Source organism: Pimephales promelas, chromosome 13, assembly GCF_988280905.1.
Source record: "Pimephales promelas chromosome 13, fPimPro1.hap1.1, whole genome shotgun sequence".
NCBI lineage: Eukaryota > Metazoa > Chordata > Actinopteri > Cypriniformes > Leuciscidae > Pimephales > Pimephales promelas.
In genome coordinates this window covers 10,378,210-10,398,188 of record NC_142781.1, presented here as the reverse complement: position 1 = coordinate 10,398,188, position 19,979 = coordinate 10,378,210, and the positions used below count along the sequence as shown (strand labels likewise).

The following is a 19,979-nucleotide window of genomic DNA, read 5'->3' as shown; positions in this document are numbered from 1 at the left end:
TTTGATGTTTTTGAATGCAAAAACCAAGCGAACGAAATTTGACCTCAGCTCAGACAAAAAATTTTCCAGTTCATGACCCCTTTAAGAACAAAATATGTGACTTGACTGAGTCACTGAGTTATTTAGTCAACCAAATCATTCAAAAACACAGATTCATTGAAAAACAAAACAGCCATTGGGGATTATCACGCTGATACGTAGTACTTCCGGATTCTGTGATCTTTGTGCACTGCCACTTCCGTTGAATCACCGATCTCGCTGGCGAACTGATGAAGCACTACACTAAGTTTATTTATACGGCAACCCTGGTAAATTAGTCTGATTCACTAAAGTGCCGGCTGCAAACAAACATGCTACCTTGTTTATATTTTAAAGTTTTAATCCACTTCTTCCTTATACTCAATTCAGTCGGGAATCCATTAAAACTTAAGTAGGGTTGGCGTTGTTGGTTAGATTTACAAAGTGGAACAGAGCAGTGACATATATAGCATTCGTCTCAGGCATTGTTGAACTGCGTCGGAAGTGGACATGCACAAAGTTGACAAATCCCGCCCATGAAACCCGGAAGCGTGATAATCCCCTATTGATTCTGTTTGGAACCATTTTTATTGGGAAATGTTGCACCTACTTAGTATCATCTTCCTGTTTACTGATATTGTAAAAGCAATCTCAAACTCACAATCATGCTCTTGGATTTTATATGATCTTTAACGCCATTGGTGGAAATCGTGTTTTTACTGTTAAACGGTAGGGGGCGCTATTACACATCTTCTGAAAGAGTACCGAATCTCTGGATCAAAACACAGGCAAAGAAGAAGCAGAAACAAGTAATGAAATATGTTAATTAATCAGATGCATATGTAAAATAACGCGATCATCAGCATTAAACAGAATATCAAAACTGTGTAATGTTACTGATTGAAATGTCGACCCAGCCAGGACAAGGTATAGGACTGTGGAACCTTTGGGGGAGTTGATTGACTCGATCTACTCAATCTGTGTTTTGGCAATCATTTTGAATCCAATCTGGATGTAGTCTATGACAATTTTTTTTTTTTGGTCTGTTTAAAAGCAATCTATGTTCTTTGTTTAAATATACTGCATGCTCAGATATCCAAATAACAAAATATTATGGGGGCTATTAAACTTGTGAAAATGATCAAAAATGGCTGGCGAAAAAAAAAAAAAAAACGCTGGTGGGGAAAGAGTTAAGATACATACTAAACAACCTACACAGTACAATGACATGGGAGATGTACTTAGAGTTATGGATGTAGCACACACACATTTTCCTATTTCAGAGGGTTCTTTATATGAGATGTCAGTAGTAATATGATGGAGCTTGTGTCAAAATGATTAATGGGTTTTTAATTAACCCATTAACCTTTGACCCGCCCCCTCCCCGTGCCCTGTGTTTGACCCGGCCCCTCCTCCCTGCGTCCTTGGGTGACCTTGACCTGTGGTGACCTTGTGTCGTATGACCTGGTGCGTAATTGAATAATAGGTGTGTCATGCATCAGACCTCGTGATTATAAGGGGATCATTGATATGATGTAAGATTTTATGTTCGAAGGGGATCTCTGGTCCTTGTGATTATAAGGGAAACATTGATATGATGTAAGGTTTTATGTTTGAACGGGTTCGTCCCACCACATTCCAGAGGAGAGGGGGATTGGTGGGGAAGGAGAAAGTGAGAATATCATAAGTTTTACACTAAAGTTTAAAAACATTCTTTAAAAGTGAAATGGTTAAATGGTTATTTACATTTAGTCATTTACAAATATTTCGCACTAACTAGATTTGAAAAACATTCTTTAAAATGGTATAAATATAATATATAATATTTCACAGTTGATAAACATTCTATGATATGAATTAAATGGTTTGAAAATATCTAATGTCTTTCTAAACATCTACAGATCCAATTATTTTAAACAAAAAATAAACTCATCTTACATTTTTCATATGCAATACATGCATACATACATGATTGGGTGTGCAAAATAAGTTGTAATACAAAATATCCCCAATGTGAAAGTGAGAATATCATATGTTTTACACTGAAGTTGGAAAAAACACCCTGTTTTTAAAAGTATATAACTGAAATGCTTATAAAATAAATGATATACGATAAATAGCTTACTGAACCAATTAATTAAGCAATAAACAAACTCATCTTACATGTTTTAGAGATTTGAAGAAGTCCATACATGTCCAAATACAATTCATGAATGGGTTGTGTTTAATATTGTGAATGTAAGATCCTGACAGTCTTCCTCAAGCGTTCCTCACACACTCCCGTTTAACATGCGTGTGTGTGTGTGTGTGTGTGTGGATGTGGGTGTGCTGTGTCTATTTGTGTGTGTGTGTGTGTGTTCGGGATCAGAACGAGACGTGTTCGATTAGTGTTAATTCCATATCGTAGTAAAAAGCATAAATTAAATCATTAAAAATCATGTGGCTGTGATCCATGAATTAGTCATTGTTACATTTCCAACGCCTGCAGATAGTACAACATATTTTTATCGCAAAAGATAGGCAGCACGATGTTAACCCTGAAAATCAAATTTTTCCCTGATTTACCCTGAAAATCTAATTTGTTAAAATACACAATAGACAATGTGAAATAACAGGTTGTTTTGGGGGTCTGTGTAAAAACTTGACTTAAACTTAAAGTATATCTTTTATTTATCAGGGTGCATGTAAAGAACTTTGAAGAACTTTGAAATTTGGTCATCTCATTCGTCATCACACACATGTGAATATACATGTTCAATATATACTTAAGTTTTATCTGTAAGAAATTTGCCACATAGACCTGTCTATCTTCAGAGAGAGGGGGACAATGAAGACATTTAGAGTCTGTGATGCCTCAGGCCGACCCATTGATATAGGCTGCTTATAAGGCCCTTCCGATCGCCAGTGCATCTAAGAAATTACTTAACAATCATTTATGATAGCTTCAGGCTATAGGGTGACAGAGCAGATGAGCCTCTGTGCATCGTGTAGTGTTAGTCTGCAAATGCCTTTCCAGAGCTTTTTGTTCGTACTAAATTTATTTCAAAGCATAATCATAAAAGTTTAAATATGATATTTTAAAATGAAAGGTTTTAACACATTTGTATCTTCTATTTATCTTTCAGAAGATAAACTTATGATTTTTAACGTAACCTAGAGTATAATTTTTATCAATATAGCCATAGCCCTAATGATTTTTGTACTGTAACAGCATTCTATCCTGTACACCTAAAACACAACCGTCACAGAAAACTGCCTTTTCACATTCCCAAAATAAGAAAATAAAAATAAATAAATAATTTAATATAATTTCTAAGCTGTTTTGCATCCACAAACACACACTAAGTCGGTTCCATAAAACTAACTAATCTCTATTTTTAAATGAAATGATTATAAATAAAGTTTATAACTTGTTACTCAAAATTTATTTAAACATAGTTTTTAGCTAAATTTATATATATATATATATATATATATATATATATATATTCACATAAGTATTGATAAATAAACTATAAAAAACAACAACAAAAAACAAATTTATCACAAACCAAGTTTAAGTTGGGATAATATACAGTGTGAGATGAAGCTTCACATCCTCATCACAGAGGATGAGCCTCTAGGGGATAATGTCACAGTAAAGCTAGTCTGCTTTATTTTATTTGGAGTTTTATTCATACTAAATTCATTTAAAAGCATAATAATAAAAGTTTAAATAGAATATTTTAAAATTAAAAGACTGTTTAACTTAAATTTTTAAAGATTTTATTAAAATCGTATCTTATATTTACCTTCTTAGAAGACTTCTGTATGATATGCATTAATTTAACCTAAGGTACTGTTTTTACCAAACGGCGTTTATTCAAAATAAAATAAAATAAAATGTTATAAATCAAGAACTGTGCTTTTGCGTCTTAGATCTTATTTCAAACAGTATTTTTGTCCATGTGACATGAAACATGTTCTCAGAATTTGACACAATGTTTTTGTTGTTGTTGTTGTTTTAAAGAAATCCCAGGACTCTACATTTCTCTTATTTAGATTAAGTTGTATCATTTAGAAAATCATCACACATTTTCAGAGACGCGATAGGCCTCTGTGGCCCAAGACGCAGCATAAGTAAAGTTTGTCCCGAGTGAATATTTAATTTTACTCATCTTCATTCAAAGCATGATCTTACTTTTTCTACGATAGCTATGATCTATTGTATGTATAAGATATATTGTATTCACTTGAATTGGTAAAAAAGATTTCTTGTATTCCCCAAACTATCCTCATTAATTGTGGGAACACAGGGTGAAACTCTTCACCGAGAATATACTATCGGTTATCTACTCAGAATATATGTAGAATTTGAAAATGTTTTCATTTGTTGATGATCTGTCGGTAACATGAACTGACTGTGGCGGGAGAGCTGATAATACTATATTGCAGGAAACATGCCTTTTGACCTCTTCCATTTTGGAGGCTATTTTTTAAAGACCATACAAGTTAGTCCTTAAAGGTGCACTGGCTAGGAATTTCTCCCATCTAATTGTATTTTCAAACGAACAGTGCTCTCTAGCGCCTCACTTTTTCATTTTACTTCATCGAGTTTAACTATATACATGTTTTACAGTTATACTGCCTATATAATGGATTACACAACCACGGAAAGAAAAAGCTTGTAATTTAGGCCATAACATTGACGTTACCTGTCAAGAAGAGGAAAGCGGGCAACTTCGGCGTCCCTTTCAAAGTCTTCCTCATTCATTAGCATTTTTTTTTTTAGCATTCATTTTGAATTTGTCGGCCACATTTCCCTTTCAATAAAACATTTATGCTTTTTTGGCTATGAGGATTGCATTATGAAGTACTGGGCAGTACGAAACGTTATATCAACGTTATATACCTCCCTGGCCGCTTCAGCTGGTTTCAGTCAGTCAGCTTTGAACGAAAAGGCAGGCTAGTGTGTTTTGTCCCTCTCTGCTATTATAGTTTTTCAAGATGGCGGAATGACGTGAAGGCATCCATGGACTTACCCGTACCATGTAAATAAAGGAGAGAAATTTTTTTCGCTTACAGGGAAAAGTCATAACATTGGCAGAGGTAATTTTACACCAATGAGATCATATTTTTTAATAAAGACATTGATTTTAGCTATTAAAATACTTTTTAAAAAACTATTGTACCAGTTGTTTCAGATGTGTAAATTACAAAACACCATTTTCAACTGAGGGAATCTACCCATGAGAAATCTTCAGAAGTCATAACTTCAGGGCTCAATGGGGTTCCTGAGAATATTTAATTTTCTTTAAAACCCATGATGGAGTTTAATGACACTAGCTTGCGACGTACCCCCCAAAATCAAATACTCTAAATGATTTACATTGTAATGTGTACTTTTTCAAAGAATAATAATATATATCCCGCCAAATACATCTGATTTTACTAAACCATGATTTTTTTTTTTTTTTTTGACAGACCTACAGAAATGCATGTTGCTACAAGTTCCAGGCATAGTGCAAACAGGCAATGTTTGAGAACCCTAATATTGGTGTAATCTCTGCGCAGTCTCAACCACAAATGCACAACTTTGTGGTGGGTGATACGGTCATAGCTTTACTTAAAGAAAATATTATGGAAGTAATTTTCAAACTGTAATACATTTTTTTATACTTATTAATATCATGGTTTCATGTTGTATTTGTTTGTTGTTAATTAATACCTTTTATTTTGAACTAACACTTCAATATCCAGCACAAAATTAAAGAGATGAGTGTGCTAATGGTGTTGTCTGACCCCAAATAATCAGATAAAAAAAAATTTCTTTGATAGCTGTCAACATTCAGTGTTTATAGGAATAAATGACCATTACGATTTTAAGCGATAATCTTTCTGAGAAAGTTAGACTAAATTGATACTGTGTTTAGTGCAACATTGTTTACTTAAGTTAATTACCAATTACTTATAAGCATTAATTACGAAAAGTAAGCGCATGCTGCTTCACAATTCACAACTATTCACAACTATTGCTTTGAGACATGCATATTCATTAAAGCGTGAGGCTGTTGAACAAAGTTCGGTAAAATCGGCAGATAACATTGCACTAGAAGTAAATTCTAGTGATCAACATGCTAAAAAGTAAATACAACATGAGCCATACAGAAAAGCCACTTGTGATCAGTTTTGTATGTTTGTAATTGACATTTTATATACTAGTCGATTACGCCGTTAACATCAGGCTTCTTTTGTTTTTGTACAGTTGGGAAAAACTATAATCTCCGAGCATGGTCAATCTTATAGGAATTTATGAAAAACATGAACAGATATTTCTACATGAGATATTTCTTTTAGAACATCTTTCAGCTATGTCTACGAAACATCGACATGCAGGATGAGTATTGCTGTATTTCTGTTACCTATGATCATAGCCAGATAGTAACGGAGTACATTTACTTGAGTACAGTACTAAGTGCAATTTTGAGGGATCTGTACTTTACTCGAGTATCATTTTTGGGGAGTACTCATGATTAGATTTGAGAGGGAAATATTTACTCCACTATATTTCTATCCATAACCATGAGTACCTGTTACTAAAAAAAAAAATAAAATAAAAAAAAATAAATAAAAAAATGGAAAAAAAAAGAAAAATATCGGAAACCCTCAATTTGTTGTTTCCCTCTCAAACGTGATTGGATAGTGCAGGCGCCACTGATTGAGACAGCCTATCAGCAATCACCTTCAGCTTTCTGCCAAAGTCAACCCCATGGTCAGATTTACATAAAAGACGAAACCATGATAAAGGTCCATTCCGGGAATGTGCCGACCCGTGGCCCCACCTCGCCAGACTATTCCAATTTTATTAATTTTATGAAATTTTCTTTAATGTTAAATAAAGCAACAATTTACTTTCTCTAAGGTATTGGCATTAACATTTTTATAACTCAACAGTGTTGGGAGTAACACATTACAAAATTTATACATTACAGTAACATATTACTTTTTGCTGTAACGCAGTAGTGTAAGGCATTACTAATCAATTTTCAGTAATATTTTACTCGTTACATGTTCAGTGAGGCTTGTATTACAGTTGTATTACAGTGTATTGTCTGCTTTTACTTCTTAAAGGCAACAGACTATGTGAAAGTTTTAAAGCAGTCTTTTAGTGCCAGTTCAGAGCGATCGCATCTGTAACATTGTTTTTTCCTCATAAATGCGAACACGAAAACTAAAATAAAATGAATATTTTAAGTTCTATGGAGGAGAGCCAACCCTTCCTCATCCGATTTGCGCAGTGTAATTAACAGAATTACAAAAAAATGTATTTTGCCTCCTATTTTTTGTCACGCATGAATGTGTGTCTTTTCCCGAATATTAAAAATAAAACAGACTGATATTTGTCTAATATCTGGAGTCCTTTAAGGAAGTAGCCTATATACGTTTCAATACATGAATTTTCTGAGAATTTTTATTTCAAGTTTTGACTGCAAATGTCATCATGTCCATAATGCTGGACTTCCCCAATTTTAAATAATTTATCCTCAACTAGTTTTGTGGTGTAGGTTTACGTATTTTATAATGCTAACTTCAAATAATACTAATAGCCTAATTTAAAGATAAGGCACCATTGGATATGGACGGTAAGGAGAATAACGCTGGAGTTGGAAGAGGTGTGTCGCGATTCTGTAGGTTCGTGGATCTGAGTCGTGTGGCGAATCGCGATTTCGGTTTCATATTGCATATCGTTACAGCCCAAAAGTTAAGTTCTACTTAGTTATTTTGGTGAAAGTAACTCAAAAGTAATACATGAGTAATGTAACGCATTACAATTCTGGGACAGTAATATTGTAAGGTAATGAATTACTTTTAAATAACAGTAACAAGTAATACCTAATGTATTACAGTTTGGAAGTAACTTGCACAACACTGTAACTCAATGTAGGAGGTTTCTGTCCATAAATGTTAGTACTGTGGCAGTAGTAATGCAATATGTAGTACTTTTAAAAACAAGTACTTCAGTACTTTTACTCAAGTAGACATCTGACTGTAGTACTTTTACTTGAACTTGAGTAAATTTAGCAAGGGGTATTTGTACTTTTACTCAAGTAATAAAGCTGTGTAGGGCTGGGCGATATGACGATATATATCGTTACCGCGATAGAAAACGTCAGGCGTAACAGATTTTTTTATTCCGTGTATACCGCGAAATGCAAATAAGGGGGCGTGGTTAACTCCCGTGCAGCGCGCGTGAGACTGATGCTGAGATTTGTCAAAGAAACATGGAGAAAGCAGATCAAGAGGATCCACAAAGGAATTACATTTTCTAAAGGATTGTTGTTAACGTGATATGTTCGGGGGGAAAAGCAGTCGTCAACTTGAGCAGAGCAGCAGCACCCAGGCTACAGTTTAGAGGAGTGCACGTTAGCAACGGGGAAAGCATGAAGTTACTTGATAACAACATTTCATAGGCAATATCAATATCATTACGAGAAATAACCTTAAATAATGTATAGTTATCCGCATCTTTCCTTATCTTATGTATAGTTACTTTTTAAACATGAAAATCGCATTCAGCATGAATGAACATCCTGCTTGTTAAAACGAATGTATAATCCTGTTTCTGAGGCAAAATTACTAAATATGCAGCGCGAGTTATATATTTTTTTAACTCCAAACAATTGCCTACTGAACCAGTTGATAAAATCTTCCTTTGATTTGATCCGTGATTACAACTTCACTCTCAAATTAATCGATCGCATTTTGTTGATGTAAAAGACGCGCGCGTGCACATGCACTGAGAGGGAGCGTGCGGTGTTCGACGCACTGTTATAAGGTGTGTATAATTTAAACTACTTAGTCAACACTAACGCTGCGGTTTGGTTTTCATATTTCATATTGCTATTGATCTTCTTCTTGTCACTTCCGAACTGACGGGTTGCCAGATATAACAAAAAGAGCAAAACAAGCCCGTTAAAACAACAGTGTGTGCTAGTGTTGTCAAAAAACTCGGTACTTCGGTACCAAGTCGGTACTAAAAAAAAAAAAAAAAAAAAAAAAAATGTTACGGTACCAGCTTTTCTAGGTACCGAATACCAGGTTAATCCAGTTCTGTTCTAGACGCGATGTCTGAAACGTGCACTCCTCTAAACTGTAGCCTGGGTGCTGCTGCTCTGCTCAAGTTGACGACTGCTTTTCCCCCCGAACATATCACGTTAACAACAATCCTTTAGAAAATGTAATTCCTTTGTGGATCCTCTTGATCTGCTTTCTCCATGTTTCTTTGACAAATCTCAGCATCAGTCTCACGCGCGCTGCACGGGAGTTAACCACGCCCCCTTATTTGCATTTCGCGGTATACACGGAATAAAAAAATCTGTTACGCCTGACGTTTTCTATCGCGGTAACGATATATATCGTCATATCGCCCAGCCCTACACAGCTTTATTACTTGAGTAAAAGTACAAATACCCCTTGCTAAATTTACTCAAGTTCAAGTAAAAGTACTACAGTCAGATGTCTACTTGAGTAAAAGTACTGAAGTACTTGTTTTTAAAAGTACTACATATTGCATTACTACTGCCACAGTACTAACATTTATGGACAGAAACCTCCTACATTGAGTTACAGTGTTGTGCAAGTTACTTCCAAACTGTAATACATTAGGTATTACTTGTTACTGTTATTTAAAAGTAATTCATTACCTTACAATATTACTGTCCCAGAATTGTAATGCGTTACATTACTCATGTATTACTTTTGAGTTACTTTCACCAAAATAACTAAGTAGAACTTAACTTTTGGGCTGTAACGATATGCAGTATGAAACCGAAATCGCGATTCGCCACACGACTCAGATCCACGAACCTACAGAATCGCGACACACCTCTTCCAACTCCAGCGTTATTCTCCTTACCGTCCATATCCAATGGTGCCTTATCTTTAAATTAGGCTATTAGTATTATTTGAAGTTAGCATTATAAAATACGTAAACCTACACCACAAAACTAGTTGAGGATAAATTATTTAAAATTGGGGAAGTCCAGCATTATGGACATGATGACATTTGCAGTCAAAACTTGAAATAAAAATTCTCAGAAAATTCATGTATTGAAACGTATATAGGCTACTTCCTTAAAGGACTCCAGATATTAGACAAATATCAGTCTGTTTTATTTTTAATATTCGGGAAAAGACACACATTCATGCGTGACAAAAAATAGGAGGCAAAATACATTTTTTTGTAATTCTGTTAATTACACTGCGCAAATCGGATGAGGAAGGGTTGGCTCTCCTCCATAGAACTTAAAATATTCATTTTATTTTAGTTTTCGTGTTCGCATTTATGAGGAAAAAACAATGTTACAGATGCGATCGCTCTGAACTGGCACTAAAAGACTGCTTTAAAACTTTCACATAGTCTGTTGCCTTTAAGAAGTAAAAGCAGACAATACACTGTAATACAACTGTAATACAAGCCTCACTGAACATGTAACGAGTAAAATATTACTGAAAATTGATTAGTAATGCCTTACACTACTGCGTTACAGCAAAAAGTAATATGTTACTGTAATGTATAAATTTTGTAATGTGTTACTCCCAACACTGTTGAGTTATAAAAATGTTAATGCCAATACCTTAGAGAAAGTAAATTGTTGCTTTATTTAACATTAAAGAAAATTTCATAAAATTAATAAAATTGGAATAGTCTGGCGAGGTGGGGCCACGGGTCGGCACATTCCCGGAATGGACCTTTATCATGGTTTCGTCTTTTATGTAAATCTGACCATGGGGTTGACTTTGGCAGAAAGCTGAAGGTGATTGCTGATAGGCTGTCTCAATCAGTGGCGCCTGCACTATCCAATCACGTTTGAGAGGGAAACAACAAATTGAGGGTTTCCGATATTTTTCTTTTTTTTTCCATTTTTTTATTTATTTTTTTTTATTTTATTTTTTTTTTTAGTAACAGGTACTCATGGTTATGGATAGAAATATAGTGGAGTAAATATTTCCCTCTCAAATCTAATCATGAGTACTCCCCAAAAATGATACTCGAGTAAAGTACAGATCCCTCAAAATTGCACTTAGTACTGTACTCAAGTAAATGTACTCCGTTACTATCTGGCTATGATCATAGGTAACAGAAATACAGCAATACTCATCCTGCATGTCGATGTTTCGTAGACATAGCTGAAAGATGTTCTAAAAGAAATATCTCATGTAGAAATATCTGTTCATGTTTTTCATAAATTCCTATAAGATTGACCATGCTCGGAGATTATAGTTTTTCCCAACTGTACAAAAACAAAAGAAGCCTGATGTTAACGGCGTAATCGACTAGTATATAAAATGTCAATTACAAACATACAAAACTGATCACAAGTGGCTTTTCTGTATGGCTCATGTTGTATTTACTTTTTAGCATGTTGATCACTAGAATTTACTTCTAGTGCAATGTTATCTGCCGATTTTACCGAACTTTGTTCAACAGCCTCACGCTTTAATGAATATGCATGTCTCAAAGCAATAGTTGTGAATAGTTGTGAATTGTGAAGCAGCATGCGCTTACTTTTCGTAATTAATGCTTATAAGTAATTGGTAATTAACTTAAGTAAACAATGTTGCACTAAACACAGTATCAATTTAGTCTAACTTTCTCAGAAAGATTATCGCTTAAAATCGTAATGGTCATTTATTCCTATAAACACTGAATGTTGACAGCTATCAAAGAAATTTTTTTTTATCTGATTATTTGGGGTCAGACAACACCATTAGCACACTCATCTCTTTAATTTTGTGCTGGATATTGAAGTGTTAGTTCAAAATAAAAGGTATTAATTAACAACAAACAAATACAACATGAAACCATGATATTAATAAGTATAAAAAAATGTATTACAGTTTGAAAATTACTTCCATAATATTTTCTTTAAGTAAAGCTATGACCGTATCACCCACCACAAAGTTGTGCATTTGTGGTTGAGACTGCGCAGAGATTACACCAATATTAGGGTTCTCAAACATTGCCTGTTTGCACTATGCCTGGAACTTGTAGCAACATGCATTTCTGTAGGTCTGTCAAAAAAAAAAAAAAAAATCATGGTTTAGTAAAATCAGATGTATTTGGCGGGATATATATTATTATTCTTTGAAAAAGTACACATTACAATGTAAATCATTTAGAGTATTTGATTTTGGGGGGTACGTCGCAAGCTAGTGTCATTAAACTCCATCATGGGTTTTAAAGAAAATTAAATATTCTCAGGAACCCCATTGAGCCCTGAAGTTATGACTTCTGAAGATTTCTCATGGGTAGATTCCCTCAGTTGAAAATGGTGTTTTGTAATTTACACATCTGAAACAACTGGTACAATAGTTTTTTAAAAAGTATTTTAATAGCTAAAATCAATGTCTTTATTAAAAAATATGATCTCATTGGTGTAAAATTACCTCTGCCAATGTTATGACTTTTCCCTGTAAGCGAAAAAAATTTCTCTCCTTTATTTACATGGTACGGGTAAGTCCATGGATGCCTTCACGTCATTCCGCCATCTTGAAAAACTATAATAGCAGAGAGGGACAAAACACACTAGCCTGCCTTTTCGTTCAAAGCTGACTGACTGAAACCAGCTGAAGCGGCCAGGGAGGTATATAACGTTGATATAACGTTTCGTACTGCCCAGTACTTCATAATGCAATCCTCATAGCCAAAAAAGCATAAATGTTTTATTGAAAGGGAAATGTGGCCGACAAATTCAAAATGAATGCTAAAAAAAAAAATGCTAATGAATGAGGAAGACTTTGAAAGGGACGCCGAAGTTGCCCGCTTTCCTCTTCTTGACAGGTAACGTCAATGTTATGGCCTAAATTACAAGCTTTTTCTTTCCGTGGTTGTGTAATCCATTATATAGGCAGTATAACTGTAAAACATGTATATAGTTAAACTCGATGAAGTAAAATGAAAAAGTGAGGCGCTAGAGAGCACTGTTCGTTTGAAAATACAATTAGATGGGAGAAATTCCTAGCCAGTGCACCTTTAAGGACTAACTTGTATGGTCTTTAAAAAATAGCCTCCAAAATGGAAGAGGTCAAAAGGCATGTTTCCTGCAATATAGTATTATCAGCTCTCCCGCCACAGTCAGTTCATGTTACCGACAGATCATCAACAAATGAAAACATTTTCAAATTCTACATATATTCTGAGTAGATAACCGATAGTATATTCTCGGTGAAGAGTTTCACCCTGTGTTCCCACAATTAATGAGGATAGTTTGGGGAATACAAGAAATCTTTTTTACCAATTCAAGTGAATACAATATATCTTATACATACAATAGATCATAGCTATCGTAGAAAAAGTAAGATCATGCTTTGAATGAAGATGAGTAAAATTAAATATTCACTCGGGACAAACTTTACTTATGCTGCGTCTTGGGCCACAGAGGCCTATCGCGTCTCTGAAAATGTGTGATGATTTTCTAAATGATACAACTTAATCTAAATAAGAGAAATGTAGAGTCCTGGGATTTCTTTAAAACAACAACAACAACAAAAACATTGTGTCAAATTCTGAGAACATGTTTCATGTCACATGGACAAAAATACTGTTTGAAATAAGATCTAAGACGCAAAAGCACAGTTCTTGATTTATAACATTTTATTTTATTTTATTTTGAATAAACGCCGTTTGGTAAAAACAGTACCTTAGGTTAAATTAATGCATATCATACAGAAGTCTTCTAAGAAGGTAAATATAAGATACGATTTTAATAAAATCTTTAAAAATTTAAGTTAAACAGTCTTTTAATTTTAAAATATTCTATTTAAACTTTTATTATTATGCTTTTAAATGAATTTAGTATGAATAAAACTCCAAATAAAATAAAGCAGACTAGCTTTACTGTGACATTATCCCCTAGAGGCTCATCCTCTGTGATGAGGATGTGAAGCTTCATCTCACACTGTATATTATCCCAACTTAAACTTGGTTTGTGATAAATTTGTTTTTTGTTGTTGTTTTTTATAGTTTATTTATCAATACTTATGTGAATATATATATATATATATATATATATATATATAAATTTAGCTAAAAACTATGTTTAAATAAATTTTGAGTAACAAGTTATAAACTTTATTTATAATCATTTCATTTAAAAATAGAGATTAGTTAGTTTTATGGAACCGACTTAGTGTGTGTTTGTGGATGCAAAACAGCTTAGAAATTATATTAAATTATTTATTTATTTTTATTTTCTTATTTTGGGAATGTGAAAAGGCAGTTTTCTGTGACGGTTGTGTTTTAGGTGTACAGGATAGAATGCTGTTACAGTACAAAAATCATTAGGGCTATGGCTATATTGATAAAAATTATACTCTAGGTTACGTTAAAAATCATAAGTTTATCTTCTGAAAGATAAATAGAAGATACAAATGTGTTAAAACCTTTCATTTTAAAATATCATATTTAAACTTTTATGATTATGCTTTGAAATAAATTTAGTACGAACAAAAAGCTCTGGAAAGGCATTTGCAGACTAACACTACACGATGCACAGAGGCTCATCTGCTCTGTCACCCTATAGCCTGAAGCTATCATAAATGATTGTTAAGTAATTTCTTAGATGCACTGGCGATCGGAAGGGCCTTATAAGCAGCCTATATCAATGGGTCGGCCTGAGGCATCACAGACTCTAAATGTCTTCATTGTCCCCCTCTCTCTGAAGATAGACAGGTCTATGTGGCAAATTTCTTACAGATAAAACTTAAGTATATATTGAACATGTATATTCACATGTGTGTGATGACGAATGAGATGACCAAATTTCAAAGTTCTTCAAAGTTCTTTACATGCACCCTGATAAATAAAAGATATACTTTAAGTTTAAGTCAAGTTTTTACACAGACCCCCAAAACAACCTGTTATTTCACATTGTCTATTGTGTATTTTAACAAATTAGATTTTCAGGGTAAATCAGGGAAAAATTTGATTTTCAGGGTTAACATCGTGCTGCCTATCTTTTGCGATAAAAATATGTTGTACTATCTGCAGGCGTTGGAAATGTAACAATGACTAATTCATGGATCACAGCCACATGATTTTTAATGATTTAATTTATGCTTTTTACTACGATATGGAATTAACACTAATCGAACACGTCTCGTTCTGATCCCGAACACACACACACACACACAAATAGACACAGCACACCCACATCCACACACACACACACACACACACGCATGTTAAACGGGAGTGTGTGAGGAACGCTTGAGGAAGACTGTCAGGATCTTACATTCACAATATTAAACACAACCCATTCATGAATTGTATTTGGACATGTATGGACTTCTTCAAATCTCTAAAACATGTAAGATGAGTTTGTTTATTGCTTAATTAATTGGTTCAGTAAGCTATTTATCGTATATCATTTATTTTATAAGCATTTCAGTTATATACTTTTAAAAACAGGGTGTTTTTTCCAACTTCAGTGTAAAACATATGATATTCTCACTTTCACATTGGGGATATTTTGTATTACAACTTATTTTGCACACCCAATCATGTATGTATGCATGTATTGCATATGAAAAATGTAAGATGAGTTTATTTTTTGTTTAAAATAATTGGATCTGTAGATGTTTAGAAAGACATTAGATATTTTCAAACCATTTAATTCATATCATAGAATGTTTATCAACTGTGAAATATTATATATTATATTTATACCATTTTAAAGAATGTTTTTCAAATCTAGTTAGTGCGAAATATTTGTAAATGACTAAATGTAAATAACCATTTAACCATTTCACTTTTAAAGAATGTTTTTAAACTTTAGTGTAAAACTTATGATATTCTCACTTTCTCCTTCCCCACCAATCCCCCTCTCCTCTGGAATGTGGTGGGACGAACCCGTTCAAACATAAAACCTTACATCATATCAATGTTTCCCTTATAATCACAAGGACCAGAGATCCCCTTCGAACATAAAATCTTACATCATATCAATGATCCCCTTATAATCACGAGGTCTGATGCATGACACACCTATTATTCAATTACGCACCAGGTCATACGACACAAGGTCACCACAGGTCAAGGTCACCCAAGGACGCAGGGAGGAGGGGCCGGGTCAAACACAGGGCACGGGGAGGGGGCGGGTCAAAGGTTAATGGGTTAATTAAAAACCCATTAATCATTTTGACACAAGCTCCATCATATTACTACTGATGTCAGGAGCTCCAGATCTTCAAGGGCAAATGTAACCACGTCAGCTGCTTACACCATCATACCTTACTTCAAACATGTTGCACGAATAATTTTCAAGGACTTTCTGCAGTCAGGACGCATGCCAGCGGATTAACGCCGTGCAAAGCTCACGCCGTTTTGATGCCAACAAGGTGGATTACATTATGCTTTCATAGAAAAAGACAATGAGCAAAACATGTTTAAAAATCACACCAGTTTTCATGGGGATTCCACAATTAGGATCACGACCCAAGTTTCCTCAAGCGTTCAATGATTCAATGATTTTTCTATTTTACAGAAACGGGAACAAATCTGTGAAACATCAGTTCATATTTATGAGTTGTTAGTCAATATGTCGAGTTTAGCAGTTCACCGTCTTCCAATTGTTAACCAGAGTTAGTTCCAGTCCAAACTTGCACCATTGTAGGCAGAAGTGGACTTCTTTTTTTCTTTCTTTCTTTTTAACTGAGGTTGTGAAGAATACGATCACAGCTTGATCCATAGGTTCTCTTCAAGTCTTGGGATCTAATTTTCAAACCCATGTTTTCTGACATTTTCCTGTGTAGTTCAGGTTACATAATCTGTGCTCCTTTGTACTTTTCTCGCACTGATCTGATGTAGACCTTTACAGTGCGGGAGACACTTTGAGATAATTATTCAAACGCACACGCGGTGCAGACTTGGCCATTCATTGTGCTGTTATTCTCTTTGTCCTTGGCTGGGAGTTCACTGGGCCATTGTGTCAGACACATCTAAAAATAGGTCTGCCGGCATGAAACCAGCAGCCGCCTGGGGCTTTTAAACAACATTACCTCAGTCATCAAACCCCTGCGGGAAACCTATCATGACAGCACCAGAGACTGCAGCTCCACTCGTTTAAATACCCATGCAGCGTCTTCTAGAAACACTAAGAGCTTTTTATGAGGGCGGCAGGGCTGGATGACTATTTTTAGGAAATGGATGGTAACTGGAATTCTTTTTGCTAAAATCATTAGAGCCTTGTGGATATTTTCACGAATCACTGAGGGAAGGACAAAATCGCAACTTTAAGGAATAGTTTACCAAAATTAAATTAGTCACCCTTATGTTCCTCCAACCCATATGACAAATGTTTCCTACTTGGCGAGTGAAGTTCCATATTATTCCAATGGTTCCCATGTATTTTGTAAGAGCAACGTGAACATTAAAGTCCCTGTGAACCGGAAGTTGCAACTGACTTTACTTCAGTGCTGTGCCGTATAAATATGAGGGAATATAAAATAAAGGGCAGGGTTTTATTTTAGCGCACCTCCTCTCCATCCCTCAAGCCAAGCGAAAAGTGAAGCCAAAGCGTCTCGATCGCCCCCTGGTGGCTTATGACATGTCATAAACCCCGCCTCCCATGAAGTCTAATGGACGTGATGGAATCCAAACAATCAAATTGCACCTCAAATACATTTTTCCAAAGATTTTTTTCTGTCATTTTAGGTTGTTTCTATCACGCTGATTGGAGGCGGGAACTGGATATCCCGGTACCAAATCTGGGCAAGTTGTTATCGCCATATTAGGACTTTGGCGGCTTCATTTTACACAGATGGACGACCGATTACACCGTCGTCCATCTTTTTTTACAGTCTATGTTGCAGACTGACTGACGGAGGGAAGCGGTTAAGGATATTCAAACCAAGTCGTCAAACTGATGTCATTAGAGAAGGAACGTCATTCCAGAGCAGAACCTAATTTTCTGATTTTGATTAAAGATTACCACTACAAACTTTTTTTTTTCTGTGTATTAACTTGCACGGATGAATTGTTCACCACAAGATTAGTCGCCTTTGGCTTTTGGCTTGCATTTCATATTCAACAATATTATTGATCTGCCTGCATTGACACTATTATATGAGAACTGAACTGAGCTGGACGATGACATCACTGTTTTCTCCAGAGAGGCTATATATATAAATTAACTAAATAAATAACTTTTTTACAACAATAATTAACCATCACTGAACTTACTTAAGCTGGACTATGACACTATTTTCACACTATTTTTATAGTTGCGTTATTTTCCTGTTATCTCTGTAAAGCTGAATTGAAACAATCTGTATTGTAAAAAGCGCTAAATAAATAAAGGTGACTTGACTTAGTAATGTGCGCTAAAAAAGTATATAGTGTCAATTTTTGTCAATTTTCAAAAGTCAATTTTTATTTCATGACGACTTTAACAGCTCTTTATTTAACCCTCTGAACACCAAAAATGCGCCCCCGCGTTTTAAACGTTTTTTTTTTCTCACATAGCTGCAAAAAAGACTTAAAATACTCCATCATTAATGGTCGTATAAATAAAATCAATACATGATTATAAACTATAGAGGGTCTTCTTTTTTTGTGTACAACATCAAAACCTTGTGTTTTTGTAAAATAAAAAAATAAACAGGGTGTTCTTTGAGTCTCCGCAAAAAGCTTTCTAAAATGCCTCCGAAAAATGAACTGTAACTCATTAAATACTTGTCACAGAGACACAAAAGAATTCTCATGAAGCTGAAATTCTCTTCTTTTAAATGACATAATTTATATAAAAAAGCAACTATTCTCAGTTGATGTAATCTGTATGAAAAGAGACAGATTCCTTTCACCTAGTTATAGCGTATGACGTGTTAATGTGACCCCGCCCACTGAGAGCGCACCATTCAAACGCTAATGTTGAGGCAAGCCATGAAAACGACCATATCATCTCGATAAACATCCAGTTTATCACAAATCACACATATTCCGTATGTGTTTTGTGGCCTTATTTCAGAAACTTTCATTTTTAGTTTTTTCAATAAACACGCATAAACAATATTCTCTCAAAAATACAAACATGTACATACACGTTGCTCACATATTATGGCAGCCCTGTTTGTGCTAAATAGGGTGTAATTTCACCTGTGCCATTAACATGTTTATTAGCAACTGAAAAAAGTACAAATGTCAGGGGATTTCAGAACATCTCAAGGACCCCAAATACACCCTGGTCCCCAGGGGGTTAATGTTCCAAAGAAAGTCATTCAGGTTTAGAATGACATGAGGATGAATAATTAACTTTCTTTTTCGGTGAAACATTTCTTTAATAAGAGGTAAAAGGTTTTTACAAAATAATGTCAATTATACATCTTTTTTAAAAATTTGAATAACCATCTGGTAATGCCTATTTATAAACCTTATGTAGCCCCGCCCCTTTTCAGCACTGCGCTCGTTGTCTTTCGACTTCCGGTCTGTATTTTCACAGCGATCTTGCATAGGTATGAATGAACTGCTCATAAAAAAATTCCAGGTCGACATTTGTTAAGACATCTGCTTTACAATGCTCATGATAAACATTACAATGCTCATGATAACTTTTCTTAACTCTACAATAAGTAAATCCACTTCATCAGCTAATTACTCCTCGACAGCGATGCTATAGAAATATAAAGAGCGACCGCAAAAACGGAAGTTCAAAGACAATATTCTAAAGATGACGGCGCCCACAGTCGTCAAATCCAGTGAATTTGATTGCAGATGCGGCCATCAACAACAATACGTATTGAAAGTGTATTCTCTCCCCTTTTAAAATATGATAGGACTAGTTATTTTTTCTATGGTAAAGTTTCATTATATCATTTGCATTTAGCACTTTTTCCCCCACTGTCCAGGACTCATTTGACATTCAAACTGAATGTCAGAATGGGAAAAAAAAGGTGATTTAAGCAATTTTGAGTGTGGCATGGTT

The 19,979-nt window shown here is 34.7% G+C and overlaps 1 protein-coding gene across 5 annotated transcripts in view; it reads right to left on the bottom strand.

Annotated features, from left to right (window-relative positions):
- The window catches only part of arid1b (AT-rich interaction domain 1B), a 132,639-nt gene that overhangs the window by 71,630 nt on the left and 41,030 nt on the right, over window positions 1-19,979 (bottom strand). The gene's annotated exons all lie outside the window — the stretch shown is intronic.